This window comes from Bos grunniens, chromosome 25, assembly GCF_055505025.1.
Source record: "Bos grunniens cultivar Pamir isolate PY7600 chromosome 25, Bosgru_T2T1.0, whole genome shotgun sequence".
Lineage (NCBI taxonomy): Eukaryota > Metazoa > Chordata > Mammalia > Artiodactyla > Bovidae > Bos > Bos grunniens.
This window is the reverse complement of record NC_141189.1, coordinates 7,030,093-7,047,162: the sequence shown is the minus strand read 5'-3', so window position 1 is coordinate 7,047,162 and position 17,070 is coordinate 7,030,093.

Sequence of the window (17,070 nt, the reverse complement as noted above, 5' to 3'; positions counted from 1 at the left end):
GAGTGAAAGGCCTGTGCAATGAAAACTGTAAAACATTGCTGAAAGAAATTGAAGAAGACACAGAGAAATGGAAAGATAGTCTGTGCTCATGCCCCATACAGCCATCCCCAAGTTCCCTTCAGTTGACCCAGTGTGCCATATGCATATTCATTTTTTAAAGGTATTCTGTACTCATGGGTTAGAAGATATCACATTGTTAAAATGTTCATACTACCTAAAGCAATCTACAGATTCAGTGTAATCCCTACCAAAACCCCAACGATATTGTTCACAGGAATAGAACCAAATGTTCTAAAATTTATATGGAACTACAGAAGACTCCACCAATCTGTTCTCTGTATCAGTGAGTTTTGTTTTGGGTTTAGATTCCACATCTAAGTGAGATCAGGCAGTACTTGTCGTTTTCTGCCTGAGTTATTTCACTTAGCATAATGCCCTCAAGGTCTATCCACGTTGCTGCACGTGTCAGGATTTTCTTCTTTTTATGGCTAAATAATATCAGATTGTGATATTAGAATAATATGTGTATACACATTTCCTTTTCCATTCATCCATGAATGGACATTTCTCTGTCTTGGCTATTGTAAATAATACTGCAGTGAATATGAAGGTGCAGGAATCTTTTCAAGTTAGTGGGTTATCTTCCTTGAATGAATACTCAGAAGTGGAAATGCTAAATCATATGGTAACTCTACTTTTGATGTTTTCAAGGATCATCCATACTTTTTTCCTTACATTCCAACAGTGCACAGAGGCTCCCTCTTTTCCACATCCTCTCCAACACTTGTTATCGCTTGTCTTTTGATAATAGCCATTCTAACGGGTTAATGTGATTTTGATTTGCATATCCCTGGTAATCAATGATGCTGAGCACATTTTCTTGTACCTGTTGGCTTTCTGTGTATCTGTAGTATGTTTATGATATAGGAACGTCGAGGGTAAAATGCTTTTAAGTATATTTTTTGAAACTTCTGTTTCCGTGTGAAGTTTGTTCCTTGTGAAATTTTTCCCATTAATCAATATCCCCCTTCTCTCCTCACCCCTGCTTCTCTCTTCTTCCTTGTTTTATGTATGCACAGTGATTCCTAAGAAAGGAGTACCTAGCTCACCCTATTCATGTACCCAAGATCATAAAGTGGCATTTCAAGTGGCAGCCAGTTCTGTTCTTAACTTTCGTGCTGGCAGTTTTATTTTATCACCACTTTAATGTAGTTCCTATAAATCCATTATATAAGCTTTATGATTTAACGCAAACACTCTAGCCTGAGAAAAAGCAAGCAGGGGGTGGGAGAACGGGGAGGGAGTAAGAGAACAAGTTTGCCAGTTTCCGTTTGCAATATGACTTAATATTATTGCCATCATTTTCATTCTAATGAGGGCTAATACCCTAATTAATTTCAGTTTGAGATTTATCCTCTTAGGAGGAATGCTCACATTAAGTTAGAGAAATGAATGCCACCATTTATAGATTTATGAGTTTAAAAAAAAAAAAGCTCACAGGAAGCTTGTGCAAGTATTTCTCACATGGCAACTGACTTCTGGGGGCTGTGTATAAGGAAGACCAAGTCAGCTTGAAGACTTCTGAAGGTTCACCAAAACGATTTCAACTCAAGGAAATTTAATCTCACCTTTCCCTAGCATTTATATCTTCTCTTAGTCACCTTCCTAAAGTCTGGTGTATTAGAAAGTTCTGTTAACACTAGCCTACCTGATACAGTCAGCCCAGGAACAACTATAAACATGGAGGGCACTATTGCCTACTGGAGAAGGCGATGGCACCCCACTCCAGTACTCTTGCCTGGAGAATCCCAGGGACGGGGGAGCCTGGTGGGCTGCCGTCTATGGGGTCGAACAGAGTCAGACATGACTGAAGCAACTTAGCATAGCATAGCATTGCCCTACTACTTATAAAGCCTTATAAAGGGCTTCCTTGGTAGCTCAGCTGGTAAAGAATCCACCTGCAATGCAGGAGACCACGGTTTGATCCCTGGGTTGGGAAGATCCCCTGGAGAAGGGAATGGCTACCCACTCCATTCTGGCCTGGATAATTCCATGGAGGGTATATTCCATGGGTTTGCAAAGAGTCAGACACAACTGAGCGACTTTAACTATAATGCCAACAGAATACTGAACAGTAAACACTCAACTAAAATGTAATTGAAGCTTTGGACCAAAACTGATGAAACTGAAAGATCTGTGTGTGTTGAGCATCCCAGACCATAATCTGTCACTCAGCTTTTACTTCCTATTAGTTACAGTCTTGTTGCTTCGAAGCTCTTGGAGTTTTTTGTTTGTTTGTTTGCCTTTGTTTTCTGGTTGGAAAGTTGCTTTTGTAAAACTACGCATTTATAAATACAAATTTGCTCTTAATAGTGAAAGTCACTCAGTCATGTCCAACTCTTTGTGACCCCATGGACTATGCACTCCATGGAATTTGCTCTTAGGATTTGGTTTTTTGTTTGTTTGTTTAAAAAATTAATCCACAAGTCGTCTTCTGGCTTTGATGAACCTCAGTTCTTGCTGAGTTTGGGGTTTGTTTTTTTTCAATTCTGATATCTAGACCAACTTCCAACTCAAACCAACTAAGAAACCCCTTTGCTTCCAAGTCTTAGGACTGTTTCAGAAGTTAAAACTGTTTTTTCCATGTCGGTGATCTTAAAAACTATCCTTTTTGTTGTTTAGTCACTAAGTCATATCTGACTCTTTTGAGACCCCATGTGCTATAGCCCACCAGGCTCTTCTGTCCATGGGGTCTCCCAGGCAAGAATACTGGAGTGGGTTGCCATTTCTTTCTCTAGAGAATCTCCCCCACCCAGCAATCAAACCTCATCTCCTGCACCGGCAGGCGGATTCCTTACCACTGAGCCACCAGGAAAACCTTAAGAAAAAAAAAACTATCTTAGGAGTTTTTATTTTAATAGTTCTATTCTCTAACTGCAATCTGAAGTTGCTATAACATCTAGCCTTGGTGAATTGGTTAAAGTGTGCATTTTATTCAAAAGTAAAATTTAAGATAAAATATATACTCAACACATCTAGAAAACTTGGCTTGTGGTACACAATGGTGGATTACTCAGTAACTGTTATAGGTAGCTTTTGGGTCACACTTTTCATTTCTGGGTAGTGCTTTTACAATTCATTCCACTTTTATGAAGTGAATGAACACCATATTTTAAAAAATATTACCAGGTCCAGTACCATTCTTACACTTTATACTACAGGAAATTTCATTTAATGGGTTTAAAATAAAACATTGTTGATTGGACTGTTAAAAGCAAACTACTATTCCTCCAGTTTACATGGAACATTCATTCACCAAGATAGACCACGCTCTCGGCCATAAAACACACCTGAACGTATTTCAGATAGAAATCATACAATGTCTGCTCTCAGACCACAGTGGAATTAAACTGGAAATCACTAATAGAAAGATAACTAGAAAAACATCATACTATATAGAGATTAAGCAACCCACTTCTAAATAACACGAGCCAAAGAAGAAACCTCAAGAGAAATTTAAAAATATTTTGAACTAAATGAAAATGGAAATATAACTTATCAAAATCTGTGGGACGCTGTGAAAGCAGTGCTTTAAAAGGAAATGTATAGCATTGAATGCATGTATTAGAAAAGACAATCTAAACTTAATCATCTAAGTTTCCACCTTAAGAATTCAGAAAAAAGAAGAGCAAGTTAAATTCAAGGCGAGCTGAAGAAAAGAAACAATAAGAATTAGAGCAGAAATCAATGTAACTGAACACAGGAATTCAAGAGAAAAAAATTAACTAAGCAAAAGCTAGTTCTTTGAAAAGATCAATAAAGTTAATAAGCCTCTAGTCAGGATAACTAAGAAAAAGAGAGCGACTTCCCCGGTGGCCCAGTGACTAAGACTTCACACTCCCAATACAGGGGGCCCAGGTTCAATCCCTGGTCGAGAAACTAGATCCCACATGCCACAACTAAGACCCAGCACAGCCAAATAAATAAAAATAATTTTAAGAGAAAAAGAGAAAGGGCACAAATTACTAATATCAGAAATGAAAGAGGGAACATCACTACAGATCCTCTGGACATTAAAAAGATAATAAAGGAATACTAAGAATAACTCCAAGCCCACAAATTTGATAACAGATGAAATGGCTGCTGCTGCTGCTAAGTCGCTTCAGTCATGTCAGACTCTGTGCAACCCCATAGATGACAGCCCACCAGGCTCGTCTGTCCCTGGGAGTCTCCAGGCAAGAACACTGGAGTGGGTTGCCATTTTCTTCTCCAATGCATGCATGCATGCAAAGTCACTTCAGTCGTGTCCGACTCTGTGCTACCCTATGGACAGCAGCCCTCCAGGCTCCTCTGTCCACAGGATTCTCCAGGCAAGAATACTGGAGTGGGTTGCCGTTTCCTTCTCCCCAGATGAAATGGACTGGTTTCCTTTTTGGTTTAAAAACTGAACGCCATACATGCAGGGCAAGAAGAGACTGAAAGAGTGACCACTGCAGTGCCCAGGTGGGACTGTATATTCTCAAAGGTGTTGGGTTACTCTTGAGATAGAGTGACTTTGTTAGTGTAGTAATAGCATGTCTTGTGAGTTCTAAACAACACCCAAGGCAACCAAGAGTTTGGATCCATCCACTAGGGTTCCAATTGGTGAGGAATTGATTAACCAGTGCCTTATGAGCTGGGATGTGGGGGAAAAAAAGATGGCCTCAGACCCTTGCAGGCAAACCCAAATGTCCTTTTGTTACTGAAAGGTATGCATGGGGGGGGGGGCGGGTCAGCTGCTCGCTACTCAAAAGCCAGTAAACAGGCCAGGTTGATGGAAAGGAAAGTTTGCTTTATTTCAGATGCCGGCAACTAGTGGGGGGAGGGTGATGGACATCTGCCCAAAGGCTGACTCTCCCCACCTCCGACAAGCAGGGGGTGAGAGCTTTTATAGATGAGGGGTGGAGCGGCGAGTGGCGGGAGGGGTCCATGCAGAAACAGCACAGTCATCTCTAATAGTCACTTTCAAATCAGTCATCTGTGGTCTGACTAGCATCACCTTGGTTTTTTAGGTACAGTTAATCTTAATCATTCCACTCTTTGTCCACCCTGTTCTATTTGCTTTCTTGTTCTTACACCCCGCAGCCACCCCAATCGGTAAAGAATCTGCCTGCAATGCTGGAGACCTGGGTTCGATTCCTGGGTTGGGAAGATCCCCTAGAGAAGGAAATGGCAACCCACTCCAGTATTCTTGCCTGGAGAATCCCAGGGACCGGGGAGCCTGGCAGGCTACAATCCATGGGGTCGCAAGAGTTGGACACGACTTAGTGCACCGTCGTGTCATGTCAATCTTTAGTTCTTGCAGTCAGTTCTCAGAACTATGACAGCTCAAGTCCTGGATACAGTCTGGTCATCATGTAGTTAACTTTTCCACCTCATATTTTGGTATCTATGACAGCTCACAGGACATGGCTCCAAATATTATCTATAGCCCTTGAGAAAGAACTAAGGGTCCTTGACCATGCTTAGTGACTACATTATTATTATTTAGTCACCATAAACTGTGGAAAATTCTGAAAGAGATGGGAATACCAGACCACCTGACCTGCCTCTTGAGAAACTTGTATGAAGGTCAGGAAGTAACAGTTGGAATTGGACATGGAACAACAGACTGGTTCCAAATAGGAAAAGGAATACATCAAGGCTGTATATTGTCACCTTGTCTATTTACTTATATGCAGAGTACATTATGAGAAATGCTGGGCTGGAGGAAGCACAAGCTGGAATCAAGACTGCCAGGAGAAATATCAATAACCTCAGATATGCAGATGACACCACCCTTATGGCAGAAAGTGAAGAACTAAAGAGCCCCTTGATGAAAGTGAAAGAGGAGAGTGAAAATTTTGGCTTAAAGCTCAACATTCAGAAAACTAAGATCATGGGATCCAGTCCCATCACTTCATGGCACATAGATGGGGAAACAGTGGAAACAGTGGCTGACTTTATTTCTCTGGGCTCCAAAACCACGGCAGATGGGGATTGCATAAAAGACGCTTACTCCTTGGAAGGAAAGTTATGACCAATCTAGACAGCATATTGAAAAGCAGAGACATTGCTTTGTCAACAAAGGTCCGTCTAGTCAAGGCTATGTGGTCATGTATGAATGTGAGAGTTGGTCTGTGAAGAAAGCTGAGTGCCGAAGAAGTGATGCTTTTGAACTGTGGTGTTGGAGAAGACTCTTGAGAGTCCCTTGGACTGCAAGGAGATCCAGCCAGTCCATCCTAGAGGAGGTCAGTCCTGGAAATACATTGGAAGCACTGATGTTGAAGCTGAAACTCCAATACTTTGGCCACCTGATGCGAAGAGCTGACTCATTTGAAAACACCCTGATGCTGGGAGGGATTGAGGGCAGGAGGAGAACGGGAAAACAGAGGATGAGATGGTTGGATGGCATCAACTGACTCAATGGGCATGGGTTTGGGTGGACTCCAGGAGTTGGTGATAGACAGGGAGGCCTGGCATGCTGTGGTTCATGGGGTCTCAAAGAGTCAGACACAACTGAGCAATTGAACTGAACTGAACTGAACTGAACTGAGTCTCCTTAGACTGTTTTCCTTTGTTTCATCATTTTTCACTTCTCTGATTAAACTTATTTTTTGACTAAAGTTTTCCACAGGCAAAAGGCAGGCAGAAGACATGGCAAGGACCACAGAGTCCTGATCCGTTTCATTTTCCCACCACACACCCTGACCCCAACAAGTACCCACTCATGAATCATGCACCTCGTGGCTTCCCATTGGCCAAGCCATAGGGTTAGTCTCTTTAGAACAGACCAGCTCAAAGAGCTAACAACCAGGGTTCATGAGCCATCACCAGCCAGACCACTCTGAGGTCCCCCTGTTGGTGGCTGGTTTACTCCCTTCTGAGAGCTCCACCTGAAGAAGCACGTGTACACTGCTAGGAGCTGTGACTCTGCGGAAGTGGATGGGGTTTCTGTCCCCTTCCAGAGCTGGGACCAAAATCCTAGGGGACTCCTCCCCTCCTTCTGTCTCTGCCACAATGTCTGAGCCATACCTTCCGGAGCCGCAGACCCATCTAATGCAAACGGCAGCCCTGCTAGAGAGATACCTTGGGCTATTTCACTAGTATTTTGCCTTCTCAAAAGTGGTTCTCTGCTCTGATCCCCAGTTCCATATGTACCTTTCTTTACCTGGCAGCACAAGGAGGGACAAGCCTACTAGCTCCCAGTTGCTATTTTCCTTCAGCTCTGGTTTGATAAACCCAGAGGCAGAATTCACTGATAGAGGTGGCAGAGTCTGAACTTGCAGGATGCCAAAGGATATGTTCTTTGTATTGTGTGTTGTGTCGCTCGGTTGTGTCTATTTGAGACCCCATGGGCTGCAGCCTGCCAGGCTCCTCTGTCCATGGTGATTCTCCAGGCAAGAATACTGGAGTGGGTTGCTATGCCCTCCTCCAGGTGATCTTCTCAACGCTGGGATCGAACCCAGGTCTCCTGCACTGCAGGCGGATTCTTTACCAGCTGAGCTACCATGTTCTATGCATTAGGAGAAAAGAACAAGACTGTACCCTGGAAGGCTCTGCTGGAGTAGGCGGGGCCTCAGAGATGGTGGAGGTGGAGAGGGCAGGTCTGATCTGTTGTTCGGGTTTTGTTGTTTATTTGGCTGCACCAGGTCTCAGTTGGGGCACACAGATCTTTAGTTGTGGCATGTGGGATCTAGTTTCCTGACCAGTGATCGAACCCAGAGCCTCTTCACTGGGAACACGGAGTCTTATCCACTGGACCTTCAGGGAAGTTCCTGTTGTTCGAGTTTTAAGACTTTCCACAGGTTGACCTACTCAACAATGTGTTGTTGGTCCAGCTGTTCAGGTGGGGCCCCTGCAGCCATGAAGTCAAACCACATGTGCTTCCAGGTCATTTTCCCCTGACCCTTTAGAGCCCATTAGGATAGCCCCTTTGGCTTTCTGAGCCGCTTCTCCATCTCTGGTCTTTCCCCCAGCCTGCACCCATTCCTGGGATTTGTCAGTTTCCCCCAGATCAGCAATGGGTGGCCCAACGTCATAAATATCGTGAGTCGCAACTGGGCTCAGCATGGCTAACCCTTCCCACACCAGGTAGTGAGGGCGGACAGGAGCATCTTAGCTCTCATTCCTGCAGTGAAGGTGGCCCAATCAGGGCCTTTGAAGACAGGGGCAATGTGCAACTAAGAACCAGTGCAGCCAAATAAATAATGGATGTCCCAGGTGGTCCAGTGGTTAAGACTCCATACTCCCAATGCAGGGGGCCTGGGCTCACTCCCTGGTCAGGGAACTAGACCCCCATATGCTGCAACTGAAGATCATGCATGCTGCAACTAAGACCCAGTACAGACAAATAAAAAACAAATTTTAAAAGGGCGGGGGCACATAGACTGCCTGCCTCATTCCCAACTTCCTATGAATTTGTTGCACCTCCTCTATAGATTTCCGGGGTCCCACATGCTCAGGAAGGTCCTTGTCATTGAGCAAGCCTCCCTGCCAGATAGAATAATCCAATCTCTAAGGGAGTGAGGACCGTGAACCTCCTGCAGGCTTGTCGGAGGCTAGAGTGTCTGGTGCTGTACTTTTTTACTGCTTCCACCGGATCAGGAAAACCATCACCTCTCCTATCCCATGGCCACACCAACCATGCCTGCTAACTTTCCCTGACCTTTAGCTGAAATTTGGCACCTATATCCAAAGCTCAGTGGGTGTGTATTCTTTCACCACGAACATTTCCTGGATACATGTCATTTAAAACTAATTAACAAGTACTAACTGTTTTAGAAAAGGCAGAGGAACCAGAGATCAAGTTGCCAATATCCGCTAGATCATGGAAAAAGCAAGAGAGTTCCAGAAAAACATCTATTTCTGCTTTATTGACTATGCCAAAGCCTTTGACTGTGTGGATCACAATAAACTGTGGAAAATTCTGAAAGAGATGGGAATACCAGACCACCTGACCTGCCTCTTGAGAAATTTGTATGCAGGTCAGGAAGCAACACTTAGAACTGGACATGGAACAACAGACTGGTTCCAAATAGGAAAAGGAGTACGTCAAGGCTGTATATTATCACCCTGCTTATTTAACTTCTATGCAGAGTACATCATGAGAAATGCTGGTCTGGAAGAAACACAAGCTGGAATCAAGATTAGATTGCCGGGAGAAATATCAATAACCTCAGATATGCAGATGACACCACCCTTATGGCAGAAAGTGAAGAGGAACTCAAAGCCTCTTGATGAAAGTGAAAGTGGAGAATGAAAAAGTTGGCTTAAAGCTCAACATTCAGAAAACGAAGATCATGGCATCCGGTCCCATCACTTCATGGGAAATAGATGGGGAAACAGTGGAAACAGTGTCAGACTTTATTTTTTGGGGCTCCAAAATCACCGCAGATGGTGACTGCAGCCATGAAATTAAAAGACGCTTACTCCTTGGAAGGAAAGTTATGACCAACCTAGATAGCATATTGAAAAGCAGAGACATTACTTTGCCAACAAAGGTTCGTCTAGTCAAGGCTATGGTTTTTCCTGTGGTCATGTATGGATGTGAGAGTTGAACTGTGAAGAAGGCTGAGCGCCAAAGAATTGATACCTTTGAACTGTGGTGTTGGAGAAGACTCTTGAGAGTCCCTTGGACTGCAAGGAGATCCAACCAGTCCATTCTGAAAGGAGATCAGCCCTGGGATTTCTTTGGAAGGAATGATGCTAAAGCTGAGGTTCCAGTACTTTGGCCACCTGATGCGAAGAGTTGACTCATTGGAAAAGACTCTGATGCTGGGAGGGATTGGGGGCAGGAGGAGAAGGGGACGACAGAGGATGAGATGGCTGGATGGCATCACTGACTCAATGGACGTGAGTCTGGGTGAACTCCGGGAGTTGGTGATGGACAGGGAGGCCTGGTGTGCTGTGATTCATGGGGTCGCAAAGAGTCGGACACGACTGAGCGACGGAACTGAACTGAACTGAAATTTATAAAACTACTTAACAGTTCGAAGGAAAATGTTAAAACAGGTAAGAAGATAAACAATAAGGTCCTACTGTAAGGCACAGGGAACTATATTCAGTATCTTGTAATAGCCTATAATGAAAAAGAATATGAAAATATGTGTGTGTGTGTGTATATATATATATGTGTGTGTGTGTGAATCACTTTGTTATACACCAGAATCTAACACAACAATGTAAAACCATTATACTAAAAAAACTAAAAAATTATAAGATAAAAAAATAATAAATAGAAACAAAGGGAGGGCGGGAAGGCAGAAGAAGAAAAGTATCAAGATATTGATCTCATTATTGCTCATAGTAGGGAATTAATTCCTAAAGAAACAGAATTACAGCTATAAGTTACATATTCTATAACACTAACCATTGTTAAATAACTTAATATTCCAAATTATCAGGAGAAACATACACAAAATAAAGCAGAGTCCAAACAATAAAAGTGTTTTTAAGTTATAAAAAATAGGGGAGAAAATGTAAGAAAAAAAAGCTGTCAAATAATAAAAGAAAATTAATTGAGTTCACCTATATTTCAAAGACTTTAACACTGGCACACAAAGAAAAACCCAACTCTGCTATTTATAAAAGATACATCTCAAAGTGATTCAGAAACTTTTTTGAATATTTTAATTTTATTGGAGTACAGATGATTTACAATGTTGTGTTAGTTTCAAGCATACAGCAAAGTGATTCAGTTACGTAAACACATGTGCTCACTCTTTTGAAATTCTTTTCTCGATTCGGAAACTTTTGATGGCCAAAAGTTTCCTGCTGCTGCTGCTGCTAAGTCGCTTTCAGTCGTGTCCGACTCTGTGTGACCCCAGAGATGGCAGCCCACCAGGCTCCCCCGTCCCTTGGATTCTCCAGGCAAGAACACTGGAGTGGGTTGCCATTTCCTTCTCCAATGCATGAAAGTGAAAAGTGAAAGTGAAGTCGCTCAGTCGTGTCTGACTCTTCGGGACCCCATGGACTGCAGCCTACCAGGCTCCTCCATCCATAGGCAAATGCAAATGAGAAAGTGAAGGTCATAATATTATTCTCGTTTATTATAATCCTTTTATTCCTTATTTCCTTTCTATAATTTTTTTTCCCTTTGGAATATCTGCCAGGGTATCCAAGGCTAAGAGTTTTGACAATCTGTGCACCAGCAGTTAGAGCACAATGTTTTGAAAACAGCAAAGATCCAGTGTGTGGATTCACAGACACAGTTGCAATACAAAGGAAAAGAGGAAGAATCTAAGAACCAAAGAGTATCCTGGTTACAACTCTTACATTAAAATTTTGGTGAGAGGAGTTGCAGGTTCAATCCCTGTAGGATGCCACATGGCACATGGCGAAAAAACTCAAAACAAACGAAGACCTCCCTCCAGCACTCCTTGTGTCACAACCTCTTCCCACCCGGAGCTTCTGAAAACTACTAATCTGCCCACTATTCCCGAAGCTTTGTCTTTGTGAGAAGTCATATAAATGAAGCGTTTGAGTTTGGCTTCTTTCGCTCAGCATAATGCCTTTCGGAGTCATCCAGGTTATTGGTATATCAATCTGGGCTTTCCAGGTGGCACTAGTGGTAAAGAATACACCTGCCAATGCAGGAGATGCAAGGGACACGGGCTCGATCCCTGGGTTGGGAAGATCCCCTGGAGTAGGAAATGGCAACTCACTCCGGTATTCTTGCCTGGGAAATCCCATGGACAGAGGAGCCTGGCAGGCTACAGTCCCCGGGGTCGCAAAGAGTCAGACATGACTGACTGAGCACAACAGTTCTTTCATTTTATCGCAGACTTATTCTGTGGTGTAGCTATACCACAGTTTATTTAGTCATTCACTGCTGGATGAACATTTGGATCGTTTCCAATGCGTGGCATTTCTATGAGAACAGAAAATTTCACTTTTCTAATGCCAACACCCAGGAGAGGGATCGATGGGTCATATGGTAAGTCACAGAAGAGGAGGCTGGCTCCAAAGCATGCCAACTCCATCACAGGCCATAGTTCCCACCCAAAACCCAGGGCCTCCCCTTACCAGCTGATAAAAGGAAGCAAATGCTTAACCTCTCTGTCTGTCAATTTCAGTTTCCTGTCTGTTACCTTGTACGGATTACAGGATGTATCCCTTTGGGATGTTGTGAGCAAGAATTAAATACGATGGTGTTTTGCCAAGCGGTCAGGCCAGTGGCTAGCAAATGCTAGTAAATGCTGATGTGGAAGTAATGCTGAGTTTGGGCTACTCACCAACCCCACTCTGGTGTCCCCGATGTTGTGGACGTTCAACTTGGGACTCCAGCTGTCCAAAGGACCACTGGCCATGTGGCTAACTCTGCAGTCAGCCCCAGCAGGCCCTGCTGTCCTCTGCACCACTCTTGGGTCCAATGCTCAGTGTCGGTGGACCATAGCCAGGTTCATTCAAGAAACCTCTGCTTTGGGCTGACTCTCACTGGCTGGCTAATACCTGCAGGCAGCCAGGAGCGGCTGGGAATACTTACAGGAGCTCCCTGGGTGTCAGACATAGATGGTACTTCGTTCAACCTCGCCAGCTGTTCCCAAGGAGTCAGCCAAGATGCGCTGCTAACATTTAAACCAAAGCCATCATCAGGGTTGGCTGGAGCCTGTTTGAAACCAGGACCTGAGAAGGCAACAGGTCAGTGCTCTAGGATCCATCAGATGGGTGCTGAGTCACACTCCTAGATCCTGAGTTCCTTCAGGACTCTGACACAGAGCAGATAAATAATAACCTGGGGCTAAATGCATTTACTGTGAATTAAATTACACATTTCACTTCTTTCGGAACCTGTATGTTTCTGGATAGAAATCAGTACCCGAGAAGCGTACTGATGTTTATAATTAATCAGTCTGGGGCGCAAGATATGAAACCCCCACTCCACCCTGCCCTCGGCTAGGAAGGGAAGGTGAATAAAGGATGTTTGATGAACTGCATGGGACATACTGTAAACTAGTTAAATATCAGGCTTCCCTGGTGGCTCAGCAGTAAAGAATCCACCTGCCAATGCAGGAGATGCAGGTTTGATCCCTGGGTCAGGCAGATCCCCTGGAGAAGGAAATGGCAACCCACTCCAGTATTCTTGCCTGGGAAAGTCCATGGAGAGAGGAGCCTGGCGGCCCACTGTCCATAGGATGGCAAAGAGTCAGACACAACTTAGCAACTACACAAGTTAAATAGTTAACAGAAATGTGAAAATAAAATTAGACTATCCAGAGACTGACTAAAAGTGTGAAATGCTCAAAACTGCCAAAAGAGGGGAAAGGTACAAACAGGATGGATGAATGAATCCAACAAGGAATCATGAAATGATGTCACTTGGAGCAAGAATGAATTTTAGGCCAACCTTCAGATAGGGTCGCAAGGCAGGGTGGAGAGAGGGGAGGAGGGTCTCTTTCTTGCATGGCTTAGGAGCCCAACTCTGGGGCTCAACCACACGGCTTAATGCGGGTTAGGGCAGAGGTCACGTCAGGCGCCCTCCAGCCTGAGGTGGGGGCAATCCTAGAGGGCATCCTTAGCCTGAACCCGCAGCACAGTCTCGCTCCGAGCACAAGCATGGGGATGGTGGGAGGACCCGAGTGCGGGCTCAGCATCTGGAACCCCTTGACCGCCCTCATCCCCACGCCCAGTGCGCTCACCGGCCTCCTCCGGGAGAGGGAGCACGTCACCAAGTCCCTCAGCTCATTGCTACCAGCGGCTGTGGCAGCAGCACCCCAGCCCCCACCAGACCCTTGCCCAATGCCCAAGAACTAGTACATATCCCTGCAGAAGCAGCCGGGTTTAGCAGAGGTCCCAAGTCACAGAAATCGCAGGGTGGGGATGTTCATGAAAGAAGTGGGATGGGCAGGAGTCCCTGGAGGTCCAGTGGGTAGGACTTCCTGCTTTCACTGCCCTGGGCTCAGCGTTCAATCCCTGGTTGCTGCTGCTGCTGCTAAGTCGCTTCAGTCGTGTCCAACTCTGTGCGATCCAATGGACAGCAGCCCACCAGGCTCCCCCGTCCCTCGGATTCTCCAGGCAAGAACACTGGAGTGGGTTGCCATTTCCCTCTCCAATACATGAAAGTGAAAAGTCAAAGTTAAGTCGCTCAGTCGTATCCAACTCTTCTCGACCCCATGGACTGCAGCCTACCAGGCTCCTCTGTCCATGGGATTTTCCAGGCAAGAGTACTGGAGTGGGGTGCCATTGCCTTCTCCGCGATCCCTGGTTACGGATCTTATATCCCGTAAGTCCTGGGGTATGGCCAAAAAAAAGGAGGGGTGAGGATGGGGGTACAGGGTGGGGGACATCATTCCTGAGTTGAAACATTTTAGAAGTGTGTTTCAGTCTTGCACTGACAGAGGCGAAGGAGGCCATTGTGGGGTTTGGCAAACCTCAGTATCCCTGGTATCTGCTCCCTCTTCTTCCTTAGGACAGCCACGCTTTAGATGAGTACACAGTCATCCAGAACAAAAACTATATCTCTGAACTTCCTGTATAGCCAGTTATGACCTTAGGATTAAGTTCTGGCCAGTGGGATATAAACCGAAGTGCTGTGTCTGTGATTCCCAAGAAATGTCCTTAAAGGGAAGAGCGATGACCTTTTCTTCAGACCTTCCTCCTTCCTGCTGGCTGGGAATGTAGATGTGATGGCTGATGCTCCAGCAGCCACATTATACCATGCAGTTAAAGCTACATACTGAAGACAGGTAACAAAATTCTCTGTAAAGGAACCAGGTCCCTGATATCAAGGACAGCCTGCCAACCCTGAATGGCCTGCTTCTGGGTCCCTTTTGTCTAATAGAGAAGTACATTTCCATTACATTTCATTCAAGCCATTATAGCGTGGTTTTCTGTCTTTGTTGGCAGAGGTGGGGCAAGGGCTATAATGGAAGTAGGGGTCTCCTGTATTAGCAAACATGGGAGACAGAGGCGCAAGGGAAGTAGAGTTGGCATCACTGGTGGTAGGAGCCTGACTGAATCCTGAATAAACAGACATGGTAAAGGAAGAAATGGATCAGCACATCTCTGTAGTGGTGGTTATGCCCGAGAGTGGGATCACAGAGGACACTGGGGAGGTGACCTTGTTGGACTAAGGAGGGACAGGTGTCATGGCTAGACAGGTGAGGTCCCCATGTTGACAAAGCTTGGGGGGAGGCTCAAGGTAAAAAGAGGAATTGTTCACAGAAGTTCTATCCGATTTAAAGAATAGGCTCAAGTCCTTGTCCATCTAGCTTGGTGGCCAGAGGACTCCCTGTTAGTTCTTATATCCGCTGACTGCCCACAGCACCTCCTACTGACCTACACAGCCTGTTGATCCCAAGGAAGTCAGTCTGGCCCCTCTGGGGGGGCACCTCATCCAGCATTTGTCCTCCTGTGGTCCTCTCCTCACGGATCTGCCCTGGCCACTTGTTAAAATGCCTACTTAAAGACTCCACTTAATACCTGATGGATCAGCCCCTCTAAGTGGCCCTGTGATTCTGACATATACTGAGGTCCAACCCATCTTTTGACAAGTTGGGAAACTGAGGCCCAGAGCAGTGGGGCCCCTGCAGAGACCTCCCTGCCAGTCAGCAGAACACTAAAAACCTGGTCCAGGGCTGGCTCCAATGCCCTGTGGATCTCCCAACACCTGCACCCTTTATCCTGGCTCTCTCTGGTGGTCTGCTGCTAATTTTAAAATTCTCTGAGATGGGGGACACAACCTACATGGTCTCCTCCATTCTCACAATCCTAGGACAGACTGCAGGCTGAGGATGCCCGGTGGCCCCTCGCACATCTCCCAGAGCAGGGGCCTCTTTCTGCAGCACTTACTGCTGAGGCACAGGGCCTGCGAGCCCCAGGACCCCACGAAGACTTGCAGATTCCTCTGACTGGACATTCAACTCCCCCTAGCGCCTGGAGAAGCACAGTAGGGGCTCCAAGAACAGAACACCCTCCTCGGATCCCCCACCTACCCCACTACCGGCCTGCCTACCTGCCCTTCCTTCCATCTCCCTACTGCAGCTCTGGCCCTGCCCTCTCCACGCCTGGGGTAGGAGGAGAGAGTGATGACCTAACGTTGCAACCCCTTCCCGCCCCCGAATCTCGAGCATCTTCAGAGGCAACTTCCCCTTCCCTCTCCTACTGGCTGACCTTCCATATTCCACCCCCTCCCCAAAAAATAAAGTTCTGACTGGCTTCAGAAAGCTCCACAACCTGCCTTGGCCTTACCGGCCATGGATTACTCCACAGGTACTGCCCCACAAGTGGGCAAGAGCAAGCAGTCTACTCTGAGAACATGCCCTTCTCTTTTCACTTTCTAAGCTATCAGTAGTTCATAACCCCAGGCTATAAGCTGTGATTCATCTCCCTTATCTCCGTGCTCCAGCCTAGGACCTCATGACCAGAGAAGTCAAGTGAGGTGCCCGCGTGGCACAGACGGTTCGGGAGCGGCACCTACACCACCCGCAAAGGCCTCCAGTTTCCGAGGCCGGAGAGGCTGCATTCCGCGCCACCTGGCGGCCGCCGCCAGCAAGCGGAACGTGGACCCAGCACCGGGTCCCGCGCTAGCAAGGGCCGGTGTTTGTTCCCGCGTGATGGGCGGGCAGATTGGGGGCCGCCCAGCTTGGAGAGCCGTGAACGAGCGGCCCCGGGCGGGGCACGGCTCTGGATTCCCGCGGTCCTCGCGAGACCCCGAGACCCTCCCCCACCCCCACCCCCCGCCCCCCGCCTCCCCGGGCCCTAGCGACGTCTGACGGCGACTTAGGGCGCTGAGGAGAGCTCGGCAGCCAAGTGAGCGTGCGCGCGTGCCCACCCCACATGGCCTCGCACCGCCGCGCGCGCGTGCACGCGCACGCTCACCCCGAAGCTCGCCCGCGTCGGCCGTTCTCCCACGCAGTGAGCGGGCTCCCGAGCCGGCGGCCCCAGGAGAGGAAGGGGCTTACGTGCGGCGCGCTCGCGTGAGCACACCGCTGCCCACTTTTTCCACCTCACCTCGGGCGCGGGGACGCCGCCGTGGCCGCACAGTCCCCTTGGGTGACTCCCTATAGGGCGGGACCTGGCTGGGGGGGAGGGGGGCGGGTGGTCTGTGCG